Genomic DNA, 17424 nt, shown 5'->3' with positions numbered 1-17424 from the left:
ACTTGTGGATGCAGGAGAAATCTGTTAAAATTCTTAAAGATTTTCACTTTGAAACAGATAGTAGCAAAGTAGCAAATAAATAAATAAATAAATAAATAATTTTATTTCTATACCGCCCTTCTCCCGAAGGACTCAGGGCGGTGTACAGCCAATTTAAAAACACAACACACAACAATAATTAAAAATTAAAATAATTACATAGATTTGGCCGATTTAAAACCCCAAACATTTAAAATACCCCAATTAAAATTATTAAGTTGATAGCCCTGCCTGGCGGAACAACAGGGTCTTCAGTGCGCAACGAAACACTCGGAGGTCGGAGATCTTGCGTATTTCCGGGGGCAGTTCATTCCACAGGGCTGGGGCTCCCACAGCAAATTACCTCTGTGACTTTTTTGAAGGGATCAAAGAATATTTAAAAAAACCAGGGAAGATTTATAAAATTGGCTTGTTCAATCAGAGTTAAAAGAAGAAAATAGCTATCTGGGTGCCCTTAGAGGACTTTTGTTGACAAAGATTGATGTAGAATTTGATTTTATTTATTTTACTTATATTTATATCCCGTCTTTATTATTTTTACAAATAAGACAAGGTGGCAAACATATCCAACATACCTTCTTCCTCCTATTTTTCCCACAACAACCCTGTGAAGTGAGTTGGGCTGAGAGAGAATGACTGGCCCAAAGTCACCCAACTGGCTCTCACAGCCAAGACGAGGCCTGAACTCATGTTCTCCTGTTTTCTAGCTCTTAACAACTAAACCAAACTGGCTCTTTTTTTGTTTTCCTTATCTAATTAGTTATGAGATTACCATATTTTTCGGAGTACATGACACAACCTTTTTCCCCATAAAAAGACGGTGAAAATCCCGTCCAGCTTCTCAAACAGAGGTTTCAGAGGCTGAAAAAAGCATCAGAAACGATGCTTCAGAAAGAAGCCCCCAAACAGAGCTTCAGAGGCTTTTTTTCTGAAGCTCTGTTTCGGAGGCTTTCAAAGGAAGGAAAGAAGTTTTTTCTGAAACAAAGTTTCAGAAGTTTCAGAGGCAGGGAAAAACGCAAAACAAAAGCAAGGCACAAAACTCACAACCAAGGAACCTGTTGCTAAAATTCACCTCTGGGAACAGCTGATTGGGGGTATTCTGGGAGGCTGATCCACCTGCCAATCAGCTTTTTTCTTATTTTCCTCCCAAAAAACTAAGGTGCGTCTTATACTCTGAAAAATATGATAGTTATGAGATTGTATTTTAGTTACATCTGGTGATATGCTATCAAAATAGATTTTACCTGCTGGAATGAAGGGGGAAATTGCTTCTTTTTTCCTTTCCCCTTTTTTCTTTCTTTTCCTTTTTTCACACACCCAATCTTTGCATTTTTCTATTTGCATTTCTTGTAGTTTGTATTAACTTCTATTATTTACATGTATAATTCTTAATAAAATTATTTGAAAAAAAGAAATTGCTTTGATTTTAAAAGCTGCATATATATGGCAGCTAGTATATGATAAGGAAATACATGTTGAACTAAATAGCAGTTAAAAACTTTATTTAACTAATAAACGTATGATCAACTAACAAACAAATTAGGAATTTTCTTCCTGAGACAATACCTTATGTCTATCATTTAATACTTATTTAACCAGGAACCTTTTAATTTAGTAACCTACCTTAGGCTGCAATGTTGGTCAATATATAATTGTTAAATATATATTATGATGTAAAATGAATTTCCATTCATGCTGAATCTAACAACTGGATAGGCCTCTTGATAGTTCTGCTCTTCACACTGTTTACATTTCAATTCATTATCTGCATTATAATAACTAGGAGATGGCAAAATGATGAATGACCTCGTACACTTAGTGGATAATAATACCTAAACCTTGACTTTCTATCTTGTATTTTATTACTTTTTTTCCATGTTTAGTTCATTATAGTCTTTCCTCTCCAGTTACTGCTAGTGGACACTTAATAGCTTAAAACAAATTTCTAAAAAAATCTGCTGCTGAAGTGTTGATAATAATTATGTTCTGCTCCATGGACAAATTGTAACTTCAGCAATTTCCCAAGGAATGAAAGCCATTAATAGGAGAGAAAAAAATAAAATCAACTGCCAAGAGCTACGAACTAATGGAATCCTGAACACTTGAAACACGAGGCGATGGAACTCCTAACACAAAGTTCAGAGTATTGAACATGCAACTGGTATTTCAACCAAGGATGATTCAAAATGTTCATATGGATTTGGGAGGGTAAGAAAAAAGGGCTTTCAGGTGGACTAATACGCTTAACTCGTGTTGTTCCTGTTCAAAGCTAATGACTTAACCTCAAACTATTATAAAACCACTGAATTTGTTGGAAATTTTCTCCTTCATGCTCCCTTCGCATATCTGTTTGCTATATATTCCTTTTCTGATTGATTCTGGCAAAGTCACATGTTGTGGAATAGAGGTCTCAGCAAATAACTGGTTGGATATGGATTTGGCCCATTAGGAAAAAAAGGGTTTATGCTCCATTTTTAGTGGGGTATAACATTATAGTCCTAATGACAATAGAGGAATCGATAATTGTGGTTCTAATGATAATATAAGATGAAGAAAAAAAGATCGCATTACCAGTTTCAGCACTTCATAAATGCCTTTTTTCACATAATGCTCTTCTCTCCATTGGAAATTTAAAACGGATGTCAGGCAAAAGCAACTAGAGCCACACATATAGAATTCAAGCTAACTACATTGTTATATTCTCCCTATTACATAGGAAACTCCCCAGACTGCTTTCCCTCTCTTGGGAACAGATAGATAAATCTCTAAGAAGCTTAGAGAGTCAGTTCTGGATCTCTTTTGACTGCACAAGACTAATTCCCTGCTTGACATCTTCTCCCAGCCTGGCTGGCTGTTTCCTGGGGACCACTTCCAGGCAATTAGTGGATAGAATAGGCTAGGCTAGAATAGGCTAGCTTTAGCTTCCACTTATTTTCTCCATTTATAAATTCCAAAAGAAAGCATTAGCTGCCCCACCATTTCCTCTGGTTAGGGTTAGGGATACAAAGCTGGAAATCAGGTAAGACAGCAAGGTGATCCCTGTCTTGCTCCATGCGCCCCAAAATAATAAGACCTCCCCAAAAATAAGGCCAACACTTATTTCGGGGTTCAAAAAAATATAAGACAGGGTCTTATTTTCGTGAAAACATGGTATATATGTGTTAAGATTTCCTGAAGAGAGTACATCAAAGGACTTCAGATAATATAAATTGTTCAGTAAAGAATAATGTTCTCCTCTTGTACCTGAACTCATAACTACCTGTGAAAACTGTACTCATGCTACAGTACTCATGCTAAAATTATATAGTGTGACCTCTACTGCATATAAAAATTGCATGTTTATATTCAGTAGAGGTCACACTATATAATTTTTATCCATCAACACTAAGCTGTTAAGCAAAGGATTCTAGATGGAATCACCATCTTGATTCCTGCTGATTCCTTCCTCCCTAGCTTCCCGCAGAAGTATTTGTTCTCATTGACTTTCCTTTCATCTTCGTTGGATCAAAAATACTTATAAAGAGCTCTGTGTATTTCAAATACATTAAATAATTAACAGTGATGTTCTCAGGGGTTTTGTAGCACATGGCATTATGAAATAAATTACTGGAAATTGCACCCATTTGGCAACTTTCTCTAATTAGGTACAGCTTCTTCAAAAAGCTTTCAGAAAAGCAATATATCAATACATGGACAAGCATTATTCTCTCAAAAATGACCTCTCTTTTATCCCTGTGGAAAATTATTTCAGGAAGCACGTTTTTTTCTTTATGCAAACACATAGAATTACCTTTGTTACAGTTATCTAGTAGTATATAGATGATGCAACTCTTCAATTATTTTAAAGGATCAGCAGCTCTCCTTTACAGTTGAGTTAATTATTACTTTCCTTTTCAGAAAGAATTTTGAACCTGAATGTTAAACAATGTTAAACAATGCTAGAAAAATCACTTATTCAATAACCAGTATAATCAGCATTGACTTCTGCTCTAAGTAACTTTCCACTCCACCCAGATTCCAGAATATATTAAAGAAGTCCAAACAAATTCCACTGTCTGCTCGGCAAACTCCTTTAGGCACATGTGAAGGGATTCTTCTTTATGCTTGTCAATAATGAAAAGATGAAGTACTTCTAAAGTGTCCTTAAAAATTGTATATTCATATCCTGGCTGTCCTAGATTTTTCTCTGCTTATTTTTCTGCCCCTCGAAATATGTGATAATACATTCCATTATGTTCTTGTTCCACTTGAAAAATTATTTTACCTCAAATTTTAGTTAAACTTTTCAGGATAGCCTGCATCCAAGAATAAGGTATAACATTCAATCTGCAACATTGACAGTAAACAATCTTCAAGAAAGAACTTGAAGAGAAAGAAAAGTTCTGACATTCCAGAAAAGTTACTGTTTCATACTTCTTCTTGTCAGATAAGTAGCATCCATAATGCTATATTTTTCAGCAATGGTGTCCACTTGGTCTCCTGTCCAACAAGGGATTTCAGAATTTTACAGTTGCTAAATTCCTAAAGGGATGATCTTAGAAAATCTTGCTGGGAAACTTCTGTTCAAAGGCATAAGTAATGATAACTTGCAAGTTTTCACATAATCCATTTTAAAGCATAGAGGAAACTCCTGGCTCAAATAATTGGGAGAGTTTATTTTCTCAAAACATTGATGAGTCCCAAATGTACCAATCCTTTCCATCCAGTTCTAAGGAAGCAATTCAAGTTCTGGAATTTATATAATACCAGAAGAGATTAAGACAAAATAAAACATCTAAACCCAGACTACATAAATATCAAGTGTTTCAGGTGTTTGAAAAGACAGATCTAGGAAAATGGATTCAACTTGTGTGGGAAGTGCTGTATTAGATTCATTGCTGACTTGGGATTCTTACATTCTGTTGTTATTCATGATTTCATTTGCCCAGAAACTGTAGCTCTGGCCATGTGGACACATATCTTAGTTATATATTCTATCAGAGGTTCTATGATATATTCTATGTGAGGTTAACTTTGAAAAGTTCAATTATTTGGGTACAATCAGAGGTGGGTTTCAGCAGGATCTGACCAGTTCTGGAGAACCGGTAGTGGAAATTTTGAGTAGTTTGGAGAACCAGTAAATACCACCTCTGACTGGCTCCGCCCCGAGTCCCAGCTGATCGGGAAGAAATGGGGATTTTGCAGTAATCTTCCCCTGGAGTGGGGAGGAAATGGAGATTTTACAGTATCCTTCCTCTGCCATGCCCACCAAGCCATGCCACACCCACCAAGCACACCCACAGAACCGGTAGTAAAAAAATTTGAAACCCACCACTGGGTACAATCATGACAGTCAGAAAATACAGCTAACAAAGGACTTTGGAAAAGTATACTATCTTTCCTACCTGATAACACTCACATAATTCTGGGCTATTTCCTAGAATTTCATTATATGATATGCCATTATAAAATTGGTCTCTAGTTTTAATTTCACAAATAACAAGAAAATGAAATTGTACTTGTCACAGAGAGGATGTACAATCTGTTCACTCACTGGTAGCCTCACAACTTCCAAATCAATTTCACAAATTTATACAAAATCTTTGAGCTTTACATCTGGAACATTAATGCAAAATTGCTGGCCAAGATGCAGCTAAGTCTTCAGATAGCTCTATAGTTAACCACCATTGATAGGGAAGGTAATAATTTGTGTTCTATAAAGTGCTCCTAATCCCCATGATTTAGTCAATGGAAGAAAATAATCTTTCTTCTTTTCAAATACAATAATTGTAAAAGGAAACCTATATTTAGGTAAGGTAAACATATCTGTTTTAACTATACAAAATGGAGGGAAAAATGCAAATTTCTATTTTTAGTTTCAAAATAGACTTTAAAGCACTAAACCACCGTGGTCATTTTTCTTTATTTAGTATATTAGCATGTTTCTAAATCATGGGAAGAAGGGGATAGAGGAGGAAGAGGAGGAAGAGGAAGAAGAGGAAAAGAAGGGGTTTTCTTGCTTTCTATTTGAATCTATGAACTGCCCAAAAGCTCATTTAAATTCAGAAAGGTAAGCTAAACAGAAATATTTTAGTATCACCACACATCAGAAATGTCATTGGAATGTTCTGTTCATTAGGCTTCTCTCCCAGTTACATTTTATCTTGGTCCTACACTCAAAACAAGGTGGTCTCTCCCATCATACAAAACTTAAAAGAGAGAATACAGCAATACAGACATTAGAACATAAGAACTATTACTGAAGTATGACCACAAGCATGATTGGCCATAACAAATGGTCTCTCTTTGAGCATCTCTGAGACATTCATCAAGCTGTTTTGACTCAAGTATGGGTCATAAGTCAACAAATCTGCCAGAGTTAATATGCTGAGCAGATGCTTAAAAATGGTATATGTGATAGACTAAAGTTAGCTTTTGATCTGGAATTAATATACATTATTTCAAAGCAAGAATGTTTTTAATTTTTTAATATTGGGGGAGGAGGATTGAAATGAGTGAGAATACACAATCAAAGCCAGGTTTAATTTCCCACGCAGGGGTATGATTCCCCCCCCCTTTTTGTAAAATACATTTTTATGAGTTTCCTATCTCAAATGGGAAGCCATCCCATTGATTTTTGCAAAGGTGTTGCCAAAATCTGGCAGTACAACTGGAAACAAAAAAGAGATTCAGGAGCTACATAGAGTTTTACAGATTTCTCGTCCTTTAGATCAGGGGTGTCAAATTCACATTTTCACAGTGGCATCACATGACGTATCGGGACTTTTTTCCCTCCTTCACTAAACTAGGCATGGGCATGGCCAGCACATAATACATCTGGCCTGTGGGCTAGGGGTTTGACAGCCCTGCTTTAGATGATGCATCCTCATCCTTTAAAAGATACTACCTCATCATTTATGATACTAGAAGAATTACATAGAATATTCTGAATAAGCCATTCTACTGGAATGTGTTAACTTTGCCCTGTACTCATCCTGTCAAGTCTACAGCTGTACATATGATGCTATCCAGTGACAATCCACATATACTATACTTTCTCATTATCATTGATAAAGGTTGTATTTTAATTAAATGACATGTCTTTGGAATATCTTCTTTATAGAATAAATTTCTTTGCTACTTATAGATAATCATTCCAGGAAACCTTACTGCTTTCAAAAATATGTTTTGACAAAGAAAAAAAAATATTTCAAGCCAAGACCTTTCCCTGATGAACTCATTTTCTTCAAGCAAGCAGTTTTGATGTTAGTGGAACCAATACCATATTGGTAAGGAAACTGCAGGGTTGCGTCTATGAAGTCACTAGGAGTCAAGCAGACTTAACTTACTTTGGAAAGTACAAAAGAAGTGAGAACAGCAGCAGTTCACTTTATTGATACTGACAAGGCTGTAAGAAATCTTAGACTAATTCATTTACAAACAGCTTTGATCTTTGTTCAAATGTAACAAAGCTAAATTTGGTTCTTTGTACCTGTTGGGGGTGGTTTAGTAAGAAATGAAACAGTTAGACATTTCAACGGGTGACCTGAGTCACATGCTGTGATTTAGCAGCTGATCCAAGAAAATGTGTATCAAACAAACAAAAATCCTTTTCTTTATTCACAACTGAAATTCATCTAGTCTAGGAATGTTAATTAGTTATTAAAATGATAAACTGATTTCTACACTCTAATTTGTCAAATTGGGCTAGGCCAGACTATATTGGTATGGGGTTTAACTTTAATTCCATGTAGACAGATAAAGGGATTAGGTTTCAGGGACTGATTAGGGTTAAGGTGGCCACTTCAGACATCAATAGTGGCCAGTTTTCTCCACAAACCTTTATTAGTAATAAGACAATGCAATAGGTATGTAATAGCAATGTACATAGAATTTGTAGATCATTTGGAAGTTGTCTCAGCATTTTGTTGTTCAGTAGCTAAGTTGTGTCTAACTCTTTGCAACCCCATGGACCACAGCAGGCCAGGCCCCCTTGTCCTCCACTGTCTCCTGGAGTCTGCCCAAACCCATGTTCACTATGTTGTTGCGATCATCTGGTGGGCTCCTCATGAGGGGTCCAGATTAGAGAAGACACAGACACAGGTGTTTCTCGGGATGAGAGAGTCTCGAGCTGACTCCAGACCTCTCTTTTATTAAACAAGGGTATTGGGCGTATCAGAAGACATGATTACAGCTATACATTCTCATATTACATTCGTGATTAAAAGGAAAGTATTCAGTTACTACATATTTACCCCATATATGGGCATAAGTTTCATATCCTACAATCCCTACAGTAAATCACATGATTTCTAGGAAAGCAATACCTAAACCAAAAACAAAATTTAAACAGTCTAATGATTCATGATCTCCAAATTATTTCGGTGCCAGGCTCCGCATATGTGTTCCAACCAACCAGTCTGATCTACATATACACAATGGCTACCTCACTATGTCAATGACACTATCTAATCATCTCATCCTCTTCCATCCCCTTCTCCTTTTATCTTCAATGTTTCCCAACATCAGGGTCTTTTCCAATGATTCCCTTCTTCTCACTTGATGACCAAGGTATTTGAGCTTTCTTAGCATAGAAGAGTTCTATTTATAACACTGCAATTAAGGCATGTAGATTAGTGAAGATTCGTCCTTATAACAGGAAAAAATCTTAAAGTTTGTCAAGTGATCTATAATCTTTTTCCTTCAAAAGTCTTTGCCACTTGATGGGATTAGGTGCTGCTTCAGTGTGGTTGCTTCTCTTCTGATTGTTACAAACTCCAGGCCAATCTCCAGGCATAATCCCACCATAGTGGATGCTTATCATAGCTTCTGGCAGTTGACTAAGAATTATACATTCCAGACATCTCTTCCTGCTCCTCCTCTGCTTATTGTTTTCTCCTTTCTTATACACCCATACTTTTATAGACTAAGGACCAAGATGAAGTGAGGCTGCCTCTGGGTATTGTCACATTCCTAAAAAAGTCAGCAAAGTCAGACTTTGGATCCATCACTCTCTCTTAGCTCTAGACTGGGCAATCAAAACACATCTACCTATCTATCAACCATGCTGGACCAGATTACAGTCCATAGCTTTCAGTAAAGAGGCCATCATCCTGCTATCAATTGATTCAGGATAAGTGTGATAGTAATAATGTCCCATCTTTAAAATATTTTAAAAGATAGACAGTATATTTTAGAGCAGTGTTTCTTAAATGTTTTTTTTTTTTTGTCAGAGCCCTCCTCCCTTGAGAAAGTCTCCAGAAAACATCTAAACCAAATTATGGTTGTCTACAATTCTCTGAGAAGAAGTGCATGGATGCTGCTGAAGTACAGTAAGACTCAAATACTTTTAACAAATCATTTTGGGACCTTTCCTAACAGATTCCCTTTTTATTCTCTCCTGAAATTCTGGAATATTTGAGAAACTACTTGCGTTGTGGAAGAAGTTGCTGATGATCGGAAATCTGTGAAAATGGTTACACCCATCTGTCTCATAGTAATTACCCATATCATAAAATGTCTTTCCTTGGCCTTCTTTAAAAAAAATATTGTAGTAATGAGACACGGGGACAGTGAAGTTATCCTGAAATATCTAAAAAAAAAAAAAAAAAAGAGGAACTGAAACCCTAGCCATAGCCATGGTGGTGCAGTGGTTAGAATGCAGTATTGCAGGTTAATTCTGCTGACTGCCAGCAGTTCAATCCTGACTGGCTCAAAGTTGACTTAGCCTTCTATCGTTCCAAGGTCAGTAAAATGAGGACCCAATTTTTGGGGGGGCAATATGCTGACTCTGTAAACCACTTAGAGTAGACTGTAAAGCACTGTGAAGTGATATATAAGGCTAAGGGCTATTGCTATTGCTATTAATACCACATCAGAACGCACATCCATATATATACATGTCAGAGGTGGGTTTCATCAGGTTCTGACCAGTTCTGGAGAACCGGTAGAGGAAACTTTGAGTAGTTCGGAGAACCGGTAGTAAAAATTCTGACTGATTTTGCCCTCTTCTATTTGCTGCTTCCCAAGCCCCAGTTGATCGGGAGGAAATGGGGATTTTGCAGTATCCTTCCCCTGGAGTGGGGTGGGAATGAAGATTTTGCAGTATCCTTCCCCTGGAGTGGGGTGGGAATGGAGATTTTACAGTATCCTTCCCCTGCCACGCCCACCAAGCCATGCCATGCCCACTAAGCCATCACCCATAGAACCAGTAGTAAAAAATTTTAAAACCCACCACTGATACATGTGTATGGCACAGACACAGGCATGGTGCTGTAGTTGCCAAAAAGGCCAATGCAATCTTGGGCTGCAAGATAATAGGAATTTGGGTCATGATAATAGAAAGTGATCATTCCATTCTACACTAAAATTTCTCAACCATTAAGCAAGTGGGACAGCTTGCCTCTAGGAATAGTGAGAGAGTGCACTATCATTAGTGATAATGAGCTATGGTGGCGCAGTGGTTAGAATGCAGTTCTGCTGACTGCCAACTGCCTACAGTTCAGCAATTCGATTCTCACTGGCTCAAGGTTGACTCAGCCTTCCATCCTTCCAAGGTCAGTAAAATGAGGACCCAAATTGTTGGGGGCAATATGCTGGACCCTATAAATGGCTTAGAGAGGGCTGTAAAGCATTGTGAAGTGGTACATAAGTCAAAGTGCTACTGCTATTGCTATCATTAGAGATTTTCAAACAAAGGTTGAATAGCCATTTTTCTAGGATGGTCGGAGGATTCCAGTTTGGGCAGATTGATGGACTAGAAGACCTTCAAGGTCCCCTCTAATCTTATGATTCTATGGTATACAGACATGTTCATGATAAAGCAATTTGAAGTTTATTAAAAGAACATGTCTAATTAATGCAGAGAACTCAGGAGGAAGTGATGAAAGCAAACTTTGTGGAAAATATGTAAAACAGCTTTTCCATATGTAGCAGAGGAGAATTAAATCCAAGCTTTCTGAGGTGAATTTAAGCAAAGATAAATCTTTATTCTGAATGGTGATTCACTACTCAGAATGTACTTATTAAGAGCAAATAACCTTACACATCTTATAAATCCATTTGGAAGCGAGAAAGAAAGGAGACATCGTGTTTAATATTCTACCTTGGGAAAGAATTTAAGCCTTCTTTTTTTAGCCAGGTCTTTTGAGAATTGATGACAATTTGAGCTGTTGTTTTTGAATTTTAATTGGGTTTTATCTCTTCTTCTTCCCTCCCTTTCTTTGGGTATATATATATATTGTGTGTGTATCATTAACACCTGAAGTGCCCATGGATGGAAGGGTAGGATACAAGTTGAAATAACAAAGAATGTAAAAATGATGTTTTAGATTAAACCTAAGTTTATCAAGATCCCCTAAACCAGTGATGGCTAACCTTTTTGCCATCATGTGCCAAAAGTGGAGGGAGTGCGGGGGAGTCATGCGTGTGCATGCCCACACCCATAATGCAATGCACCCCACCCCCTAGAAAGCCTTGAGCCTAGGGAGAGTGAAAAACGGGCCTTCCTCACCCCCGGAGGCCCTCCAGAGGTCAGAAACAGCCTGTTTCCCAACTTCCAGTGGGCCTGGAAGGCCTGAAAATCAGCTGGCCAGCACACACATGTGCACTGCAGCTGAACTAGGGCAATGCTCGCATGCCCACCGATATGGCTCCACGTGCCACCTGTGGCACCCATGCCATAGATTTGCCATCACGGCCCTAAGCTATTGCTATCCAGATATATTAGTAATGTGCCAAAGAGCTTTGGGAACTTTAGGCAAAACTCATCTAGAAGGATGATAGATAGCATTACCTTTCTTCAGCAACCAACATTGATGCTTGTGGGAAACCATGGACATTGACATTCATAATGCCTACAGTTCTCATGTCTATACTGTATATTTTCAGAAACATTGTGAAATCCACAATGTAACTACCAAAACCCAGTACAAATTATTAAAGCCACAATCAAAACACGAAAGTAATGGTTACCAGAAGATATTAACACTTTGCCCAAACATAATATGTACAACATCCAAATGTGTCAGAATACAACAGCCTTAACCAAAAGTATTTAAAAACAATGCTCAAGGTGGGGCTTTGTCTAGTTGGGAAAAACCTATGGAAGCCTACCCTAGAGAGACATTTTTAGTGTCTAAGGTGTGAGTTTTTATAGCACTAGTATTAGGAAGAGCATGAATATCGTGCTGTACAAAGATACTTGCCTTAACTCAAACAGAGACGGATTGAGGACAAAGACCTCCAAGATAGATTACGTATTAGTTGGCTCATTAAGGAAAAGTCAACCTTTCAAGTTTCCTAATTTCATTTTTATATGTGCACAGAGAAATGGTTCAGGCTTGGAACCAGTCTTTTTATTACCAGATAATTTATCAGAGGGATGAGATTTGGGATGAATGGTGCCTACTAATTTTATAAAGCCTCTAGATGGCAATCTAGTGGTCAGGCTCATAAAGTTTTGTCACTCCTGTTTTCAGCTTCTGGTTAATAGGTTGATCCTTATATCTTTACGCTTACCCAAATTCATGAAACAAGGTCAGAAATTAAGGTAGTTGTTAGGAAATGCAGGTGAAAATTAAAAAATACACTATACTGCAAAAATACCGGGTGGCAGAAAATTTCTTTTGCTGTGTTTTGTTTTGCTATTAAAATTCAAGAACATGCAATGTAACATTCTACCTTGCAATGTAATGCACTAGAGAAGTATAACTGAAGGATAGCCAGCAGCCCCCAAACATCTTAAGTATGCCTCTCAGATACTTCCAAAACTTGTTGCCCAAACACAATTTTAATGTAACATTATTATTTATTATGTAGAATAATTACATTATGTAGAAAACTAGACACAAGAACAGTTTTTTCCCAAATGCCATCACTCTGCTAAACAAATAATTCCCTCAACACTGTCAAACTAGTTACTAAGTCTGCATTACTATTAATCTTCTCATTGTTCCTATCACCCATCTCCTCCCATTTATGACTGTATGACTGTAACCTTGTTGCTGGTATCCTTAAGATTTATATTGACTGTTTCCCTATGATTAACATTAAGTGTTGTACCTTATGATTCTTGACAAATGTATCTTTTCTTTTATGTACACTGAGAGCGTGTGCACCAAGACAAATTCCTTGTGTGTCCAATCACACTTGGCCAATACAGAATTCTATTCTATTCTATAATAAGTAATAAAATTTAGGTTTTGTTCCAGCAAAGTCTGACCTGAAACATGCTACTTAAAAGACCAAATATGGCCCTCAATCTGGAAAAAACTGTGCTCCTCTTATTGAGTTATGCTACTCACGAAGACCTCAAAGTTTATGCTACTCTTGTCACAGTCTTCCCTGTCAATAAGTGAGGGGAAAAAAGTAGGAGTCTGCATGAGATAGAAATGCCAGCACAATAACGCATGTTTGTTATCATTCTCATCTGCTGTTTGAACATTAGATCCTCATGCCAGCCTGTCAGTCCATATTCCCATGTGGAAAAGAACTTCCTAATGCCAGATTGTCAGTCTCATGAGAGAAAGATACACATGCTGGGTCATATTCAGAGGGAGATTACCTCAGCCCCTCTCTCCTTCTCCTGGGGATTAAAAAAAAATCAGTTGTTTTAAAAGTAGGAGCAAAACTCTAGAAGTTTTCATCTAAGGTTGAGAAAAGCAGGAGGCTAACATCGTTCTGCACAGCCTCTGACTACAGTTTGGGAATTTCCAAGAAGCTGGAATACAGAACATTGAAACAATTGAGCAGATGTTTCAGGCAGGGCTATGAATTGCATTAGCTTTGATTTCTGAGGATTCTAATGTTGTGCTAAATCAAGTTTGTCTCTCTCTATCTTTCTGTACAAGCTGGACTTGTGCAGGCTGCAGGCTTCATCCATCTACCTTCTATGCTGAACATCCTTCTACACAGCCCCTGACTGAAGTTTGGGGATTTTCAAGAAGTTGGAATACAGAATTTTGAAGCAATTGAGCAGATGTTTCAGGCAATGCTGTGAATTGCATTAGCTTTGATTTCTGAGAGTTCTGATGTTGTCCTAAATCAAGTTTCTCTCTCTCCCCCTCCCCCTTCTGCATAAGTTGGCCATGTACAAATGGCAGCTTTCACCCATTCACTATATATGGCATAGGGCCATACTTTTTGCAAGACTTATGTATGCTCACCACATCAGAACTGACAGGACATGCTCCAGGTCCAGTCTTAAAAGCAGTGAACCGTAGTAAACCTCTCCAAACATCCCAAGTTGCAATATTCCATGTGCCATGGCAGTCATCCAGTTGGCTATGTAAACCTCTATTACCCATCATGCCTTGGTTAATCAAGGTTTTCACATGATACTTTTAATAATCTAAATAAGAGTTATCACATGGATAGTTTTCTGCTAATAGTAAGGTCAATACAGGTCAGTTTGAGCACATTTTGACTAATGTGGCTCAAGTTCACCCATAGGCTAGTTTTATCATAACCATTATTTTGTGACATTCTGTGTGAAAAAGACAGCACATGCTATTCCCTGTGCTAGCTATGGCCTAGTACTAGTGAGAGAGGTGAAATATTTTTCACTATGTAATGAACAGTTAGAAAGCTCAAATCTGCACTAGTCAGCCTAGAGTCTGTATCCTTTACTGAATAAAAGTATATTCTTCCTTTCAGAAACTATTAATAAAATTGTATTTAAAAATCCAGATTTTGAAAAAAAAAAAACATTTTTTTCATTGTGGTTGTAGATAATACTCAATATAAATATTCCCTTTTTGAGTACTAGTTCTCCAATTATAAATGCAGGAGGCTTATTGAAAGGAATGAGCTGCCTTTGGACCTCTCTATATATCTTGGGTTAGTCACAAAATAAAAGGAACAGTCTATTTGCCTACTCATTATCTAGGTTCAGGGGTGAAATGCTCCCGGTTTGGACTGGATCACCCGATCCTGTAGCGATGAAGGCGGGTGGTTCGGAGAAAGAGAAAAAGAGAACAGTGTACTCAGCAAGATATAATCCCATAATTGCTCAGAAGAGCATTGAAAAGGTTTAAAGGTTTCCCCTGTCCGGTCGTGACCAACTCTAGGAAGCAGTGCTCGTCTCCAATTCTTATCTGAGGGAGTCTGAGCTACAGGGGTGAAATCCAGCAGGTTCTGACAGGTTTTGGAGAACTGGTAGCGGAAATTTTGAGTAGTTTGGAGAACCGGCAAATTCCACCTCTGGCTGGTCCCAGAGTGGGATGGGAATGGGGATTTTGTAGTAACCTTCCCCTGGAGTAGGATGGGAATGGAGATTTTGCAGTATCCTTCCCCTGCCATGCCCACCAAGCCATGCCCACCAAGCCACACCACGCCCACCAAGCCACGCCCACAGAACCGGTAGTAAAAAAAATTTGGATTTCACCACTGCTGAGCTGTCCGAGAGTTGTTTCTGTCATCATGTGGCCAGTAAGAAAATACGGAATGCAGTAACCTTCCCATCAAAGTGATACCTATTTATCTACTTGCATTTGCATGCTTTCTAACTGCTAGGTTGGCAGGAGTTGGGGCCGTATAACGAGACTTCACCCCATCATGTGGTGGTCAGGTCTTGAACCTGGACTATTGACTTTCCAGCTGACACTTTCAGCATCTTAACCACTGAGTCATGGAGCCTCCCTCAGAAAAACATTAAAGACTAATTCAAAGTGTGTGTGCAGATGATAAAGTATCATCTGTGATTAATAATACTGCATGTGTATTGTGATAGAGAGAACTGTCTGGCCTGACACTTCAAGACCATCACTTCGCTACCATATCAGATTCAGACTTGGCTTCTAGCTGGAATAATAAGCAGATCAATCTAATTTCAGCCCCAATCAGTTTCATAGATCTACTGTAGATTGTCTTTCACCGCATCAATCTATTTTTTTTAAAAAAATGCACAAAAATCATAGGTAAGCATGCATACTGTACATTATTATATGCATTTCTAAGAATACTTTTAAAAACATTTTTAGAAAAACACATACTGTGTAGAATGCAGTATATAACTACAGGTGGTTTTTGTACACTTTTTTTTAAGAAGCCATATTGTATTTTTCTGAATCTAGAAGTGGATTACAAAATGTAGGGAAATGTCAATTCAAGTAATTGTTTTTGGAAGTGCTTTAGCTCAAAAAGTGCAAATCAGCCCAATTCACTCTAAAATTTGAAACAAAATCAACATGACACTTTCAGTTCTTAATTTACCCAGTCCTATTCAATCACCTGCACTTGCTCACCAGTTCACCAGCTGGTGTAGAGAACGTCAGATTGCACACAGAAAATACAGGCCATAAATAAGAAAAAATCGTCTCAGTTCTCAAATCCATATGTACTACCTGCTTTTCTTTCTCCAAATTCTGCTCTATTGCCTAGGCATTCAATTTCTCTTAGAAGTCAACCAAAAGTGAAAGAAATTCCTTGGTGGACAAGCCCCTTGGGAGGCTTAAGACCAGATGCACCATTTTCCAATATTCAGACAAACAACTTCATCATGCCGAACGGCTACACATATGCTGGTGGGATTAATCTTTTTAAATTCAGCGTTACAGCGTCTGAGGCGATGAGTCACGGAGCACTTCGGCTAATGTAGCATAAACTAAATCAGTCAGACCTCCAGCAGAAAGTGTCCTACTTTGGCAAAAGTGACAGGTACCTTGTTTGGAAGCAATGCAGTCCATTTTCAGGTCAAGCTGTGACTCCTGTCTGCTCTGAATACTGATTTAACATGTCCCATTAGAGACCGCCAAACAGAAAGGTATTACCAGGATTAAGAATTTCCCTGAGACAAGCGGAATAAGTTATTAGAAATGGCTTTTGAACACAGCGTCTTCCCCTCCTCTACCCCCGGGACCCTGACTGGATTGTTTCCACGCTGGATTAGGTCAGGACTCAAATAAATGTGCATTTTCTAGCCAAGCTGGCCCTATTTTGCATTTCTAACTTTGCATAGGTTTATAATTTATCAAAATAGAAAAACCCATAAGAAATTATTTTCATAAGAAGTTGGAGCCTGATCAGATACTTATTGTATCTTTGTGGGGGGCTGCCAATATTACAAGTCCCTTCTTGTAAAGGAAAGTTTCTCTCAAATTTAGGTTGACACAGGGGTGAAATCCAGCAGGTTCTGACAGGTTCTGGAGAACCGGTAGTGGTAATTTTGAGCAGTTTGGAGAACCAGCAACTACCACCTCTGGCTGGCCCAGAGTGGGGTGGGAATGGAGATTTTGCAATATCCTTCCCCTAGAATGGGGAAGGAATAGGGATTTTGCAATATCCTTCCCCTAAGAGTGGGGAGGGAATGGAGATTTTGCAATATCTTTCCCCCAGGAGTGGGGAGGGAATGGGGATTTTGCAGCATCCTTCCCCTGCCATGCCCATCAAGCTACATCCACCAAGCCA

At 38.1% G+C, this 17424-nt stretch overlaps 1 long non-coding RNA gene across 1 annotated transcript in view; it reads right to left on the bottom strand.

Moving 5' to 3' along the window:
• LOC148115129 (uncharacterized) overlaps positions 1–16804 on the bottom strand; it is a 202681-nt gene extending 185877 nt beyond the window's left edge. The window contains exon 1 of the long non-coding RNA XR_015731892.1: positions 16679–16804. This is a non-coding gene — a long non-coding RNA (uncharacterized LOC148115129). The remainder of the gene's footprint in view (positions 1–16678) is intronic.
• Positions 16805–17424: the final 620 nt, after the last annotated feature.

Source organism: Pantherophis guttatus, chromosome 2, assembly GCF_059756535.1.
Source record: "Pantherophis guttatus breed Tessera chromosome 2, ASM5975653v1, whole genome shotgun sequence".
NCBI lineage: Eukaryota > Metazoa > Chordata > Lepidosauria > Squamata > Colubridae > Pantherophis > Pantherophis guttatus.
Note: the sequence above shows the minus strand (reverse complement) of the source record. Positions and strands in the feature narration are given on the sequence as shown.